The following is a 15260-nucleotide window of genomic DNA, read 5'->3' as shown; positions in this document are numbered from 1 at the left end:
CCCTCCCACTTGCCCGGGATCCTTTTACCTGGAAAGACACTACTCCAATCAAGCCCTGCAATCCCCTGTCAAATTTCAACAAAATTCGCCTTGCCCCAATTTAGAACTTGAATCTGTGGACCAATTTTGTCCCTACCATACCTATTTTAACATTAATACATCTCTGGTCACTTTTCCCAAAATGCTCCCCCACTTTACCGCAGTCACCTACTTTCCCAACAGTAGGTCGCCCTTCCCCAGTAGGACCCTGTACATGCTGCTTGTGGAAGCTTTCCTGAACACACTTCACAAATTACGTTCCATCTGAGTTCTTAACCCTCTGAAAGTCCCAGTCTATGTTCGGATAATTAAAATCACCTATTATGACAACCCTCTTGCTCCTGCAAGTCTCACCAGTCTTCCTGCATATTTGTTCTTCTAATTCCCATTGATTATTTGAAGGCTTATAGTGCAACCACGAAAACGTTACCAACCCCTCTTATTGTTTGCATCATTTACAAAATCTCATTGGATATTATCTCAGTTATTTCATCTTTAAATATTAGAGTGATACGCGCCTTCATCAGAACTATTGGTATTTAAATTGTTTCCATTGACATCTCTTCCTCGCAGTGACTTTCACATTCGCAGCATCCCTTGTCAAGGCACATTGGAGATATGGAGCTGTAAATGGATGGGAGCTGCACATCCTGTCAGTTCCAACATTGGTTGCAAGTTTCCCCACACTGAGCTGCGATCTAACACAGTGTTACCGAACAATGCAACAATCTGGGTTTATATATGAATGATCCAGTGCGGACTGCACAGCCCCCCACGCTGGACATTTAGCCCAGGATTATAGATTCAGCATTGGTGTGGGCTGCACCGAGTTTCACTCTGCACAGAGCTGGGTTGCATTCAGCAGACACTAGCCGGATCTCCACAGTGCTCCATCCTGAATATGTAATGGTTATGTGAGTTAGATTGTGAATGTGAGAGAACTAAACATCCGGCTATGCCTTTATTTTTGTTTTAATTCTTGTGATTGGACTCTTCAAATCCTGACTCATCCAGTTAGGCCCGACCCTCTGGATGAGTCATGGTAAATGTTGTTACAGCATCTGGGTGTGCAACATGACCAACAATGGAGCACAGGCTGCAGAGAGGGGCATCTCTGTAAAATGGAATGAAGGAATCACAATCAGATCAGCCCTGGTCTTAGTGAATGTGGGGCAGGATTGAATGGACCACTGATGCAACTTATCATATATTTCTCTTTGTTCCAAGCAAACTCCCCTTCTCTCCCAGTGTCCCATACTGGTGGGGAGTGAATCACCTCCTCCTGTTCCTGCGTAACAGTATCCTCAAGCCTCACTAGCCTCCAGATTTCCCTGTGCCCCAGTTTTGAGCAGTTGAATAATTGGCTCCTGTTCCTGTGTCCAAGTCTCGAACAGTTGAGTGACTGTCTCCTGTCCCTGTGCCCCAGTTTCAAGCAATTGAATGATTCCCGCCTGATCCCAAGTTTGTGAAAGTAGATGTTCTCCTCCTGCTCCTGAGCAACAGGCTCCAAGAGCTCTGTGCTCACCTGCTGCTCCTGTGGAATGGAGGTGAGGGACTGAATGGCCTCTTCACATTCTTTACAGCTTTTTCTTGAATAAAGGGCTTTCCCCGTTTCTGTAAAGCACCATCAAATTCTGAATGATATATTTTTGTATTTGACTCTCTGTGATTGAGCAAACAAGCCGATTGGCAGAATTCAGATGCTGAATGGCCTCCTCCTGTTCCCGTGTTATACACTGAAGCGTCAATAGACTCCCAGAGATGTACAACACGGAACACGATCTTTCGGTCTGGTCATCCATACCGCCAAATATCCGAAATAAATCTCGTCCCCCTTGCCAGCCATTGGCCCATCTCCCTCTACACCCTTCCCATGCATGTATCCATCCAAATGCCTTTTAAATGGTGTAACTGTACCTGCCTCCACCACCTCTATTGTCTGTTCAATCCATACACACAGCAGTCTCTGTGTGAAAATGTTGTCCCTCATGTCCCTTTTTAAATCATTCTCCTCTCACCTTAAATCTTTGTCTTCTAATTTTGGACTCGTCTATCCTGGGAAGACATTGACGGTTTACCTTATCGATTCCCCTCATGATTTTATAAACCACTTTAAGGATCCCCCACCCCCCCAGCCTCAACACTTGAAAATAGCCCCAGCCTATTAAAATTCTCCCTGAAACTCTAACCCTCCAACACCTGCAACATTCTTTTAAATCTCTTCTGCACCCTTTCAAGTTTGACAACATCTTTCCGACAGTGAGAGACCAAAATTAAAGGCAATATTACAAAAGTGGCCAAACCAATGTCCTGTACAGACTTAACATGTCATGCAAATGCTTCGACTCAAAGCATGCACCAATAAAGGGAAGATCACCAAATGCCTTCATCACTGCGCTGTCTACCTGTGACAGCACTGTCAAGGAACGGAGAACCTGCACCACGAGTCTAGCTTTGCTGCCTCACAGGGCAGCGACCTGGGTTTAATTCCATCCTTGAATGGCTGGCTGTGTGGAGTTTGTAGATTCTCCCCGTGTCTGTGTGAGTTTCCTCCTGGTGCTATGTTTTACTCCAACTGTATAAGGATATAGAGATAAGGGTAGATTGGCCATCCTAAATTACGCACCGTACCCAGGGATGTGTAGGGGAGGTGGATTAGCCATGGGAAATGCAGGCTCAGAGGGATAGGGCAGGTGTTTGTCCAGTGGGATACTGTTTAGAGGTTCGGTGTGGCCTCAATGGGCCGAAAAGCCTGTTTCCTCACTGTAGGGATTCAATAATTTCAATGGAGTTCTCCTTCACTGGCAGCTTTCGACAGGGCACTACCTGTAAGTCTTACCTTGATTTGTCTTGCCAAAATGCAACACCTCACATGTAACTAAAATATACTCTATCTGCCACTCCTCAGTTCACCTAAAAAGGTCCCATTATCGTCTGAGAGATCATTCTTCACTGTCGACTACACCACCAAATTTTGAATTATCTACAAACTTACTGACCATACTTCATATACTCAAATGTAAATGATTTGTATCACTGACAAAAGGCAGTGGACCCCCTATTGATCTTTGCGGCATGCCACTAGTCACAGGTCTCCAAGTTTAATGAACACATGTCCACTCTCACGGCCTGTCTCCAATATTCAAGAAAATTTCAGATCTAAATGGCGAGTTCTCCCTGGATCTGAGGAAGTCTAACCTTGCTAACCAGTCTACCATGTAGAACATTTTGGTAATCTTACTGAATTCCATAAAGACAACATCCACTGGCCTGTCTTCATCAATCATCTTCATCACTTCCTCAAAAGATTACACCGAGTCAGTGAGACGTGATCTCCAATGTACAAAGCCCTCTTCAGTCCTTGTCTTTTCCAATTCATTTACATCATTTCCAACAAAATCCCCTCCAACGATTTAGTCACCATTGACATCAGGCTCAGCGATCTACAGTTACCTGTTTTCTTTTCCTTACTTTTTAAATAATGACACTATGTTAGCAGCCCTCCAGTCTTTTGACACCTCACCTGTGGAAATCAATGATACAAATATATCAGCAAAATGCAGAGCAATTTCTTTCCTAGCTTCTCGCAAACATTTGGGATACAACTGATCAGGTCCCAGGGATTTGTTCACCTTTATGTGTTTTAAAATGTCAAACACCTCCTTGTAATATAGACACTTTTCAATGTTTCACTGTGTATTTATTCATTCTCTCGCTCTTGTAACCTCCTCCTCATTAAATACCGAGGAGAAAGTTTTGTTTCATATCCCAACAATCTCGGGTGGTTCCACACATAGGTAGTCTTACTGATCTTTAAGGGGCCCAGTTTTTCCCCCGAGTTAATCTTTTACCATAAAAGGATTTGTAGAATTTCTTCAATGCCTCGTTAACCCTATTTCTAAAGCCATCTCATGTCCACATTTTTCTGGCCCGAATTTCCCGTTGACTATACACTTATTGCCCTTATACTCCTCTCGGGATTCACTTAATCTCAGCTCTGTTTACCGGACATATGCCTCCTTCCTTACCTTGACCAGCGCATCAATATATCTAACCATCCAGATTCCCTGCACCCACCAGCCTTGCCCCTCTAACTAATGGGAACACGTTGGCTCTGGACTCTCTGAAACCACATTTTGATGGCCTTGCATTTACCAACCATCCCTTTACCTGTGAATAGGGTATTCCAATCAGCCTTTCACAGGGCTCGCCTAACATTTTCAAAATTGGCCTTGTTCAAAGTTAGAACTTAAATGTTTACATCAGGTATTTCCTATTCCACAACTAATTTAAAACTAATATTTATGCGAAACAGATTTGAAAGTTAAATCAACACTTCCTGCCCCTCTATAACGGGCTCGAAAGCCTGACTAGGCTTCTTCTGTCCCTCTGTAATAGATTCAAGAGGCTTAATGGCCTCCTCCAGTTCTTCTAAACACACTCGAGAGGCTGCATGGCCTCCTCCTGTCCTTGTGTAACAGATCCGAGACACAGCAACCCATGGATTACGAGCAGCTATTAAACTGTATCTGATGGAGGTCCATCCTTTCTCAGATACAGAAACACAGACACCACAATGTACTGCAGGTGCCCTCTCAGTTACACTTTATGCAGCTACAGCAACACATCTCTTTGTTCTGAATGATTCTGTTGACAAAATGTGCCAATATTCCAGCTTTCCACCTTTTCAAGTAGCAACAGGCTAATATGGGCTGAATGGTCTTCTCTTCTCCCTCTGTAAGAGGCCCATTGGGAGAGAGTTTCTTCGGCCTGTTCCTGAGCAGCAGTCTCAATGCTCTATCTCAAGGTTATGAAAGGATTTGACAACAGGACATTAAAACCAGGAGTGGCCGCACACTGGTCAATAAGTACCGTACTTTGTGTTCAGGTATCTAGAAACCAATCCACACCACCCCCACCAACTTTTTTATGCAGCCGATCTGTTATTTTATAACTGCCTCCTTTCATAAACAGAATGGAACATACATAGACCCCTGCAGTGTTCTGTTAATACTCTCATATACAAGGAAAAAAAGATATAAAATATTGAAAGATTTATGGTCCATCCCTCAGCAACCCTCATCCATTGCATCCAATATATGAAAAGTGGTGTCTTGAATAGGTTAACTGAGCCTATTTGTTCAGTGACTGCGATTAATGCCAATCTCCATGGATTCTAATTATCCCAGTGGAGGGTTTCCATCTTTTAATGATAAATGGGCTCCGTTTAATGTGTCAACCCATAACATGAGCGGAGCATCACCGACAGCACTGACAGGGAACAGCAGATTCAGAGAGAAGTGGAGGAGAGATCAGAATCTGAGAACATGAGACTGGAATGTTCCAACAATGGATCAGAATTTGAGAACATTAGACTGGAATATTCAAACAATGGATCAGAATCTGAGAACATTAGACAGGAATATTCCAACAATAGACAGGAGCCCAGCCGATAATGTTTGGCATCTTTCTGCATTTGATTGGTTGTCATTATCATTGCGGATCTATTACGCTCTTCTCATTATTCAGTACTTTTATTATCCCTTCCTGGTTATCGTTGGTGTTCCTGGTGAGTGTCACTATCCAGATTTTGTTTTCTATAAACCAGTTATGACTGTATTATTGTTATTGCATATCGTCTACACTTCCTGCCACTATTATTGTTCCAATCCAATCCAATCTCTCAATCTAGATATTCATTCTACAGACCATTACTAACTGCATCAATGAAGGTGTTCAATTACTGTCTCGCTCTCTGCTCTGGCAGTGTTACTCACGGATCTCTATGTTGATCTATTCAGTTTCAGGGGAGAACCACAATGCATTGTATCATTGCCTTTGCTGTTAAGAGCATAGAGGTCACCGTCTACTGCTCTGGTTACAAACTCCACTTCCTTCCACTGTTTCCATCCCATCCCTGGCCAATATCTGCAGCTGAAGCAGACAAGTCACAACTGTGGGACATCTCTTTGACTATGATCTGATTCTTGACACCATTCCCTGACATTTTTAACTTGAAATACTCACTACTCCAGAATATATCTCACTGGTTTATTCCATCTGCTGTTTGAACCTTGAGCTATGAAGTACAGGCTTAATGAAGTCAATAATCTGCTGCTGATGCTCCCGGCTTCAAACCTGCCGAAGCAAATCCGATTCGAACTCACACCAAACTCCCATCCATCTGTCATTCATGTGCACGCTGATGTATATTGCTGTTTTGTCTGGCAATGCCTTTATTTTTACATTGTCAAACACTTTACCTCATCTGTCCATGAAACTTCCCTCGTTCTCTTTATTGATAAACAAAAAGCCTGCCAGCTGTTCTTATTTAAAATTGTTTTCTCCATGTGCGTTCCTTCTCAAACAATGAGTTTCGCATTCAACCACGCCAATCGCGCACACTCTCTCAGTCTCTGATGAACACACAGAGAGAGCAAACCTTCCCATTCTAGGCAGGAATCTGATGCGAGTATAGTTAGCATATGTTATTAAAGTTTGCAATACTCTCCAGATAGTGCAGTTCACTAAGGAACACACTAGCATGGTATGCACAGCTCTCCATGCTGGGCTGTCATCTTGTCCCAGTTTATGTTTGTTTGTGGTGTTCTGTGAAGCAGATTCAGAATTTGATATAACAAACCATTCCAGCTGATCTGACAATGCCTGTTTTCAATGTTCTCATTCTTGTAAATTTACTCACGAAGATCTCACTTCTGCAGTTAGTCCCACTGCCCTGTCTTTTTCCCCATATTTCCACAACATCTTTTCAGTTAATTAACTGCCTGTTTCTGTCTTTAATGTAAATCTCTTTGTCCCTTTGTCTCTTTCCCCGGCCTTGGGTTTTGTCTCCCTAGTGTATCGAGTGCTGGCATTGTATAGCTCAGAAATACTGAAATGGCGTGTGTCAGGCTGTTGTTCACTTCCCGGTGTGTCCCATGTGATGTTTCATGGACAGGCGTGTTTCAGAAGTTATGAGAAACATCCTTGTAACTTGGTGTGTACCTGTGGCTGTCCCTCTCAGGTGACCTTGCGATCAGTAACACGAGGAAGACCACTGAGTAAAGGACCAGGCATCTAAATTGCCTGACAATGCTGTCACTTTTTAAATAAAAGGTTATTTTCTCTTTATTTTTAGTAAGAGGTCTTAAAGGCCAAACTTCTTACTGAAAACAGCTCAAGTAAATAACTTACGGGGATTTTAGGGTTTTTAATAAATAGTAGTAACAATGGCCAGCTCGCATCGACCAGGCTTTCTAGGTTTCTTTTCATTGTAGCAATAACAATTACCAGGTGCTTGGGGTCCCAGAACAGGTGTAAGTTTTAGTAAATTATCCCTAGCTGCTATTCTCTCTGGAAGCTCACTTGATGCTCTTTCCTCCTGGATTGGAGAACTGTATGCAAGAATGCATGTTTGAATGTTCCTTTTTGCCAAGGGGTGTGTTTAGGTGATTGTAGTATATTGGAACAGTTCATTTGTAGAAGGTACTGTATCCATTATTCTGTTATGGTTTCCAATAGCTAAGTTAGTCTAAATTCCTTTTCATTGTGTATGGATTTTGATTAGAGTGTTTAAATACATTGTGTTTTGCTTAATGGTGAGTGGTTTGACGAGTACCATCACATCTGGAACACCCAACTCACATCTGCATTTAAAATAAGAAAAGGTTCGCATCCAACCTACCTCCTTAAACTAGTTTGAGTCAGTCTGGTTGGTCTATAACAAACTGGGGACTCTTGTCTGGTTCTAAATCGATATTACCATATTGGGTTTAGAATTCCAATCCCTACAGTGTGTAAACAGGCCATTCGACCCAACAAGTCCACACCGACCTTCCGAGGAGTAACCGACCCAGACCCATTCCTCTCCCCTATTATTACACATTTACCCCGACTAAGGCTCCTAACCCACACATCCCTGAAAACTACAAACAATTTAGCATGGCCAATTCACCTGACATGCACACTTTTGGATTGTGAGAGGAAACTAGAGAATCCAGAATAAGCTCATGCAAACACTGGAGAGTATGCACTGGGAGGCTATTGGGTTCAAAGGTCGCGTATGGTAGTTGTTAGTGTCTTTGGTTCTGGATGTTGAATTCGGTTGGTTTAAACAGTGTGTTGAGTATAAAGATAATTTCAGTCACTAAGCGTTCTCTGGGTGTGGAAGAAGTAAAGTTAGGGGTTTTACAAAAGGTAATGAAGGGAAGCTGTAGGAATTGGCAGACAAGCTGGAGTTGGAATTGTGTTTGTCTGTGCGAAAATTAGAGATCATTACAGCTATAGCTCAGCAATTCCATTTGGTTGAAACACCATCAGAATCTTTGGAAATGGCTAGAATTCAATTTCAAATGAGGCACCTTGAACATGAGAAGGAATTGAAACAGTTTGAATGATGATGAAAAGTAGAAATAAAAGAAAAGGAAATGAAGACGAAAGAGAGAAAAAGAGAGAAGAAAAGCAGAGAGTTTCAACTTCAAAAGTTAGTAATTAGAGAGGAAAGTTGACATAGAAGGTAGAGATGAAGGCGGACAGTCGGCTGGATAAGGAGGATAGTGAGGATGAGCAACCCTATATAGCCAAGGTCTGATGGGGCTCTGTTTAAATACATCCAGGTATTATCTAAATTTGATGAGAATGATGGAGGGAGCCTTTTTACTATCATTTCAGAAAGTGGCTAAACAAATGCAGTTGCCAGAGAACATGTGGATTTAGTTGATTTAAACAAAGCTGATAGGCATTTGCATCCCTATCAGAGGAGGTATCTGCTGAGTATGAGGAGGCAAAGAAAGCCATTTGAAGTGCATATGAGCTTGTGCCAGAAGCTGACAGACAGTGTTTCAGGAATCTAAAATAGCATGCCTGGTTAAACGCACGTTGTGTTTGAAAGGATCAAACACATTTTGAAAGGTGGGGAAGGGTATTAAAAAAGAGCAAACCTATGACCCTTAGAGAGATTCTTATTTTCGAGAAGTTCAACAATTTACTTCCTGCAGTCATGAGAACTCATGTGGAAGAGCAGAGAGTAACAATGGGAAGGTTAGAAGCTAAAATGGCTGATGATGATGATTGAGTTCAGAAATCAAAGTTTGGTTTCTGTGAGAGATTGAGAAGAATGTGTGAGATTTTCTTAGAACATATCCCTATGAGAGTAAGGTTTACTGGCATAGGCCAGGAGTAGCAGGTAAAGAGGTTACAGCATTAAGAGGTAAAGAAACATGTAATTCTTTTGTGCTGAGACATGAGGAGCTACTTCATTCAGAAGGACTATTGGAGAGATGTGAAGTGCTCCATTATGTAACGTGTGGTTGGAGTGTCTAATGGAAACATCAACAGATTTATTCCACAATGGGGAAGGAGGCCTTGAGCTTGGTGTTGGCATTACAACATTTCAGCATTTCAATTGCAAATAACGCATCTGAGACAAATCGTTTTCACTGATCGTGACCCCTTAAAGTTTTTGGAGAAGTTTAGGGACAAAAATACCAGTCTGTGTCGACTGAGCTTATTATTCCCGCCATTCAATATGAAATTATACATGTGACAGGGTTAGAAAACCTAAGTTTTGACACGTTGTGGAAACTTGAGTGAAGAAAGACAAAGGCTTTCTGTGGCAGGAGTAAAATGACTGAAATCGAATCTCCTTGTGAACATTTGTATGCTCAGATTCAATGTAATATATATGCATTGCAGTCAATAGACAATAGGTGCAGGTGTAGGCCATTCTGCCCTTCGAGCCTGCACCACCACTCAATATGATCATGGCTGATCATTCCTAATCAGTATCCTCTTCCTGCCTTATCTCCATAACCCTTGATTCCACAATCCTTGAGAGCTCTATCCAACTCTTTCTTAAATGAATCCAGAGACAGGGCCTCCACTGCCCGCTGGGGCAGAGCATTCCACACAGCCACCACTCTCTGGGTGAAGACGTTTCTCCTCATCTCTGTCCTAAATGGTCTACCCCGTATTTGTAAGCTGTGTCCTCTGGTTCAGCACTCACCCATCAGCAGAAACATGTTTTCTGCTGCCAGAGTGTCCAATCCTTTCATAATCTTATATGTCTCAATCAAATCCCCTCTTAGTCTTCTAAACCCAAGGGTATACAAGCCCAGTCACTTCAGTCTTTCAGTGTAAGGTAATCCGCCATTCCCGCCAGTCTACTCATAGAGGAAGATTAGGAGGTTTAAAATGAATCCCTTTTTGTATATTGATGGATCATTTTATTAAAGGTGGAGTTGTGAGCATACTATCACTATAAAAAGGTTATTTTATCTTGGGATTTTTTTGAAGAGAGGTTATAAAGACAGAGGTGCGGAACTGCTGTCTGAAAACAGTTTAAGTAAATAATTGAGAAAGCCTTCAGGTTTTATTAAAACATTGGTAACAATGGAAGGGCAGCGGCCAGCTCTCCCAGACCAGGTTTTCTCGTTTTGCTTTTAGCTGCAGCATTCAGAAGCTGTTGGTGATCCCGGAAAGGGTTGGAAGTTTCAATACATGATCCACAGCTGCTTTTCTCTCTGAGATCTCTGTTGATGTTGATATCTCTTCCATCGGAAAACTGCATTTAAGGATCTGTATTTGAATATATCTTTGTGCCAAGCAGTGTATACCAAGAAGGTACGGTATCTATTGTTTGTGTAAGTGTTCAAACATATAAGCTATTTCAAAATGTTCTTTTCTTTAATTGTATTTTAACTAAAGCATTTGAATAGATTATATTTTGCTTAATGTCGAGCGGTTTGACCAGTCACAACATATCTGGAACGCAAACTTCACATCTATTTTTAAAATAAGGAAAGGTTTGGGTCTAAGCGACCTTCTTAAAATATTTTGCAGGGATCTGGTCTGGTCCACAACACTTATAGATGAGGAGTTTCTGACTGACTCTTACTGAAAATTTAGTGGAGGGGTTGGGGATGGTTTGCTGGAGGTTGTGCTGTGAGCTGCCTGAGACATTCAGGGAGACATGAGGATTTGCTGACCCATCTTTGGGTGGAGCCTGGGGACTGTAGTTACAGCATCTGGGTCAGTAACATGAGCAACAAATGGAGCAAAGGTTACAGAGTGGGGAAACTCTGAAAACACAGAGTTAGTGTATGTGTGGAAAGGGATCTGTTGGACCCACCCGAGTTTTCCATTAACAGCCTCGCAAGCTACACTTAACCCAGGAGCAGAGTGTGATGGGACACTGATTGAACAAGGAGCTGGTCACAGAGCAGTGTCACGTCCTTTAACGATTCCTGCAGCTTCCCCCCCGGGGAAAGGATGGCGCTGCCAGTGGCTGTTCGGGTCACAGTTTCATTCAGCTTCTATCTTCTGGAACTTTCCAAACAGGCCTGAATGACATAGCCATCATCTCCCAGTATGTTGCCATCAATGTAACCATTCGGTGATGGAGGATATATATGGTGGATGAGGTAAATACATCGTTTCCCCCACAGCAGGGAGCTGCCGGGTGTAGTAGAGGAAGTGAAGGAGCTCTCTCTCTGTTAATGTTACCGTGTGTCCATGAACAGTACACTATGTTGGTGAATACCTCTGTCCTGACAGCAGCCAGAGTTCCTTCATTCACAAGCAGACAGCATTCCCATCGTCTTCGGATCTCCATGTAGAAATGAATGAATGTATCTTGGATAAAGGCCGACCCCTTAATACATGTTTGAAAACAGCATCCCCATCACCAACCAAACACTTCAAAACATTCCATGTGTACGGAGAGCAATGGGGTCACTTGGAGTGTGAAGGAGCAGAGTTTTAAGAGATGTGCTCCAATTGCTGCATAAGCTGTATGTGTGGCTGACTGGACTCATCATCCTGCTGGTGTACAAAATCGATGGGATGAAGTCCTTCTGGTGTTTCCATGTTGTCATCTCCAAGGCCAGAATGACCACCTCCTTTTGATGCGTTAGAGGGGTGGGGGATTATGGAATCTTCCCGTTGCTGTGTAACATTTTGAGGGGCTGATGGGTCTTCTCATATTTCTCCATAATCGGTGGAGATACTGAACGGTCTCCTCATGTATCCCAGAGATGGGACGAAGGGAGCAATTGGTCTTCTCTTGTTCCCATACAACAGACACGTGTCTGAATTACCTCTTCCTTTCTCATGAAAGAAGTCTCAGATAGTTTTTATCCGAACACATTTCCCTTGCAACCGACCCGGTGGGTCTGAATGGCCTCCTGTTATCGCAGTGTAACAATCTCCAGTCACTGTGTGACCACTTCCAGTTCCTATGTAACAGACTTGAGGAGGCTGAATGGACTGATCCTGTTGCTGTGTAACAGGATACTGGTGCAGCATGGCCTAATCTGGGGCCAGTGTTATAGATTCGAGGGGCTGATTGGCCTCCTCCTATAAATATACATCGGGCTCGAGGGGCTGAACAGTGTCGTCCTATTCTGGTGTAACAGGCTCGAAGGCCTGAATATCCTCCTGTTGTTCCTGTGTAACAGGCTGAAGAACGGAATGGATTCCCCCACTATCTGTGTAATTCTCTATGTTGAAATAAGATCATCCTTTATCTTTGTAAACTCCAATGGCTACTGGATGAACCTGATCATCCTTTCGTTATAAGCTAGCACCTTCATTGCAGGAATCAGCTGAGGGAACCATCTCTGAGCTGCTTCCAACATAACAACATCCTTTCTTCATTGAAGAGGCTAAATCTGTACGCACTACTCCAGATGTGATCTCACTAAGATCCTGTACAGCTGCAGCAATGCTTTACCAGCCTGCTGTAAGGTTCCCACCCAGGTTAGAGCAGTCTTAGCTCTCTGGGGGAAATACACAGCATTTATGAACGATCCTTGTCCTTCTCTACTCCACTAGCATAACGGGAGATCTGGAGAAAATGTGAAATGATGCTTAAGAAGATCATAAATGATGTGGCGAGATGATCTCGACCATTAATCTCCTCAAATCCCACATCGCTCAGATTCTCCAGAATCTAATAAGGTGGAGTGCAAAAACAGCAAGGAGAAGGAAACATTGATGGGATTTATATATCAAAGTGAAAGCTGCAATACAAATGCTGGACATGTTATAAAACGGGAAATGAGATATACACATTTGTGGCTACTGCAGTAATAACGTACTGTTTACATTATATCTAAACTGTGTTAACCCAACTGAATGCTCATGTTGGGAAAAATGGATTTCATGACCATATGTTAGATAGCTGGCATTAACATTTTCTCGAGCACTGAGCAAGAGATCAGGTTATTTAGAAATTGATGTTGAATGATCAAAAGAACTAATTGAAAACTTTGCTGTAAAGGAACTTTTGGGAACAGTGACCACAATGCATTGGTTTTCTTTTATGCTGTTTGAGTACACGGTAGTTTTTGTTTTATTTGAAGTAATAGTCATAAATCTGAATAATGCAAGCCCTGAAGGTGTGAGGAGAAATTGGGGTCTGCAGATGCTGGAGATCAGAGTCGAGGAGTGTGGTGCTGGAAGATCAGAGTCGAAAAGTGTGGTGCTGGAAAAGCACAGTCAGGCAGCGTATTAGTAGCAGGAGAATTGACGTTTTTGGCATAAGCCCTTCATCAGGAATGAGGCTTATGGATAAGGGGGCTGAGAGATAAATGAGAAGGCGGTGTGGCAGGAGGGAGGTAGCTAGAAATGCGATAGGTAGATGAAGGTGGGGTTGAAAGTGATAGGTGATGAAGGGAGACAGAACGCCTCATCTACTACATACGTTAAAGCCAGTGTGGTCTTCTCTACATTGGTAAGGCAGGTGGATCATTTCAGAGAACATATCTGGGATAGCCACATTGACCAACTCCACCGCCTTGTGGCTGAACACTTTAACTCCCCTTTCCACTCTGCCAAGGACGTGAGAGTCCTGGGCCTCCTCCATCGCCAAACCCTAACCACCCGAAGCATGGATGAAGAAAGGTTCTTCTTCTACCTTGGGACCCTCCAACCACAGGGGATTAATGTAGGTTTCACCAGTTTCCCCATTTACCCTAACTCCACCTTATCCCAGTCCAATCTTCCAACTCAGCATCCTCCCCCCTTTTGAACGTTCCTATGTGTTCATCTTCCTTCCGATCAATCTGGTCCACCCGCCTCTCCGACCTCACCCTTTCAGCCTCACCTTCCACTATCTAGTAGATCACAGGAATTAGCTTAGAAAAATGCCAAGTACCGTAGTAAGCCAGGGGAATCGGAGAAATATAGGACCCAGCAACGGATGACCAAGAAAAGAAAATCAAAAAGCGAAAAAGCATAAAAACAAAAGAAAAACATAAAGACTGCTAAAAAAAAGTACATCAGTGTATGAAACAAAAATAAAAACAAGGTCAAATATGAAACAGTGAGTGTGCGGACAGAATAATTTATTGAAGACAAAGAGAAATCGCAGGGAAAAGAAACAGTTTCTTTGTGTCTATCTTCAAGGCAGAAATTCTCCCAGAAATACCAAGTGACCATGGGACTTGTGTAAGTAAAGTCTAAGATCATTCTTATCAGTGTTGAGGTCATCTTTGAAAAGAAAGCTGCATTGAGTATTTATAAACCTGACAGATCAAAAGTACTTCATAAAAGAATTTCAGAGGAAGCAGCATTAGGCATATTGATTGCATCGCAGATTATCACGTTGTTTTCCAATACATTCCCGAAAGATATTTAGCCAATCTGGATAAGGCAAAGGTTACAAATATTATCCAACAGTTTAAGAAAGGATGAAGATGGAGAGTGGTGAACTACAGATCAGTAACTTGTCATCTGCGGTCGGGTATCTGTTGGGCTCGATTATAAAGAACGTGTTACTGGATATATAGAAGGTAATGGGAAAACTGGGGAGGATGATAATGCATCGATGAAACGAAAACCATAAGTGGCAAGCATTTTTTGGAATGGTTTGAAGATGATTCTTGTGGACGTAGGCAATGAGGAGCTAATGGATAACGTATAGTTGGATATTCAAGAGAATATTTTATAAGAACTCTCCTACTAACATCATAAGAAAAGTTAAAGTGAAAGGACTTGGGAAGAATTGGACGGCAGAGTGGCACAGTGGTGAGCACTGCTACCTCACACCGCCAGAGACACGGGTTCAACTCCCGCCTCAGGCAGTTTCCACATTCTCCCCGTGTCTGCGTGGGTTTCCTCTGGGTGTTCCGTTTTCCTCCCACAGGTCAAAGATGTGCAGGTCAGGTGAATTGGCCATGCTAAATTTCCCGTAGTGTTAGGTAACGGGTAAATGTAGGGGT

This window comes from Chiloscyllium punctatum, chromosome 12, assembly GCF_047496795.1.
Source record: "Chiloscyllium punctatum isolate Juve2018m chromosome 12, sChiPun1.3, whole genome shotgun sequence".
Classification (NCBI taxonomy): domain Eukaryota; kingdom Metazoa; phylum Chordata; class Chondrichthyes; order Orectolobiformes; family Hemiscylliidae; genus Chiloscyllium; species Chiloscyllium punctatum.
Note: the sequence above shows the minus strand (reverse complement) of the source record.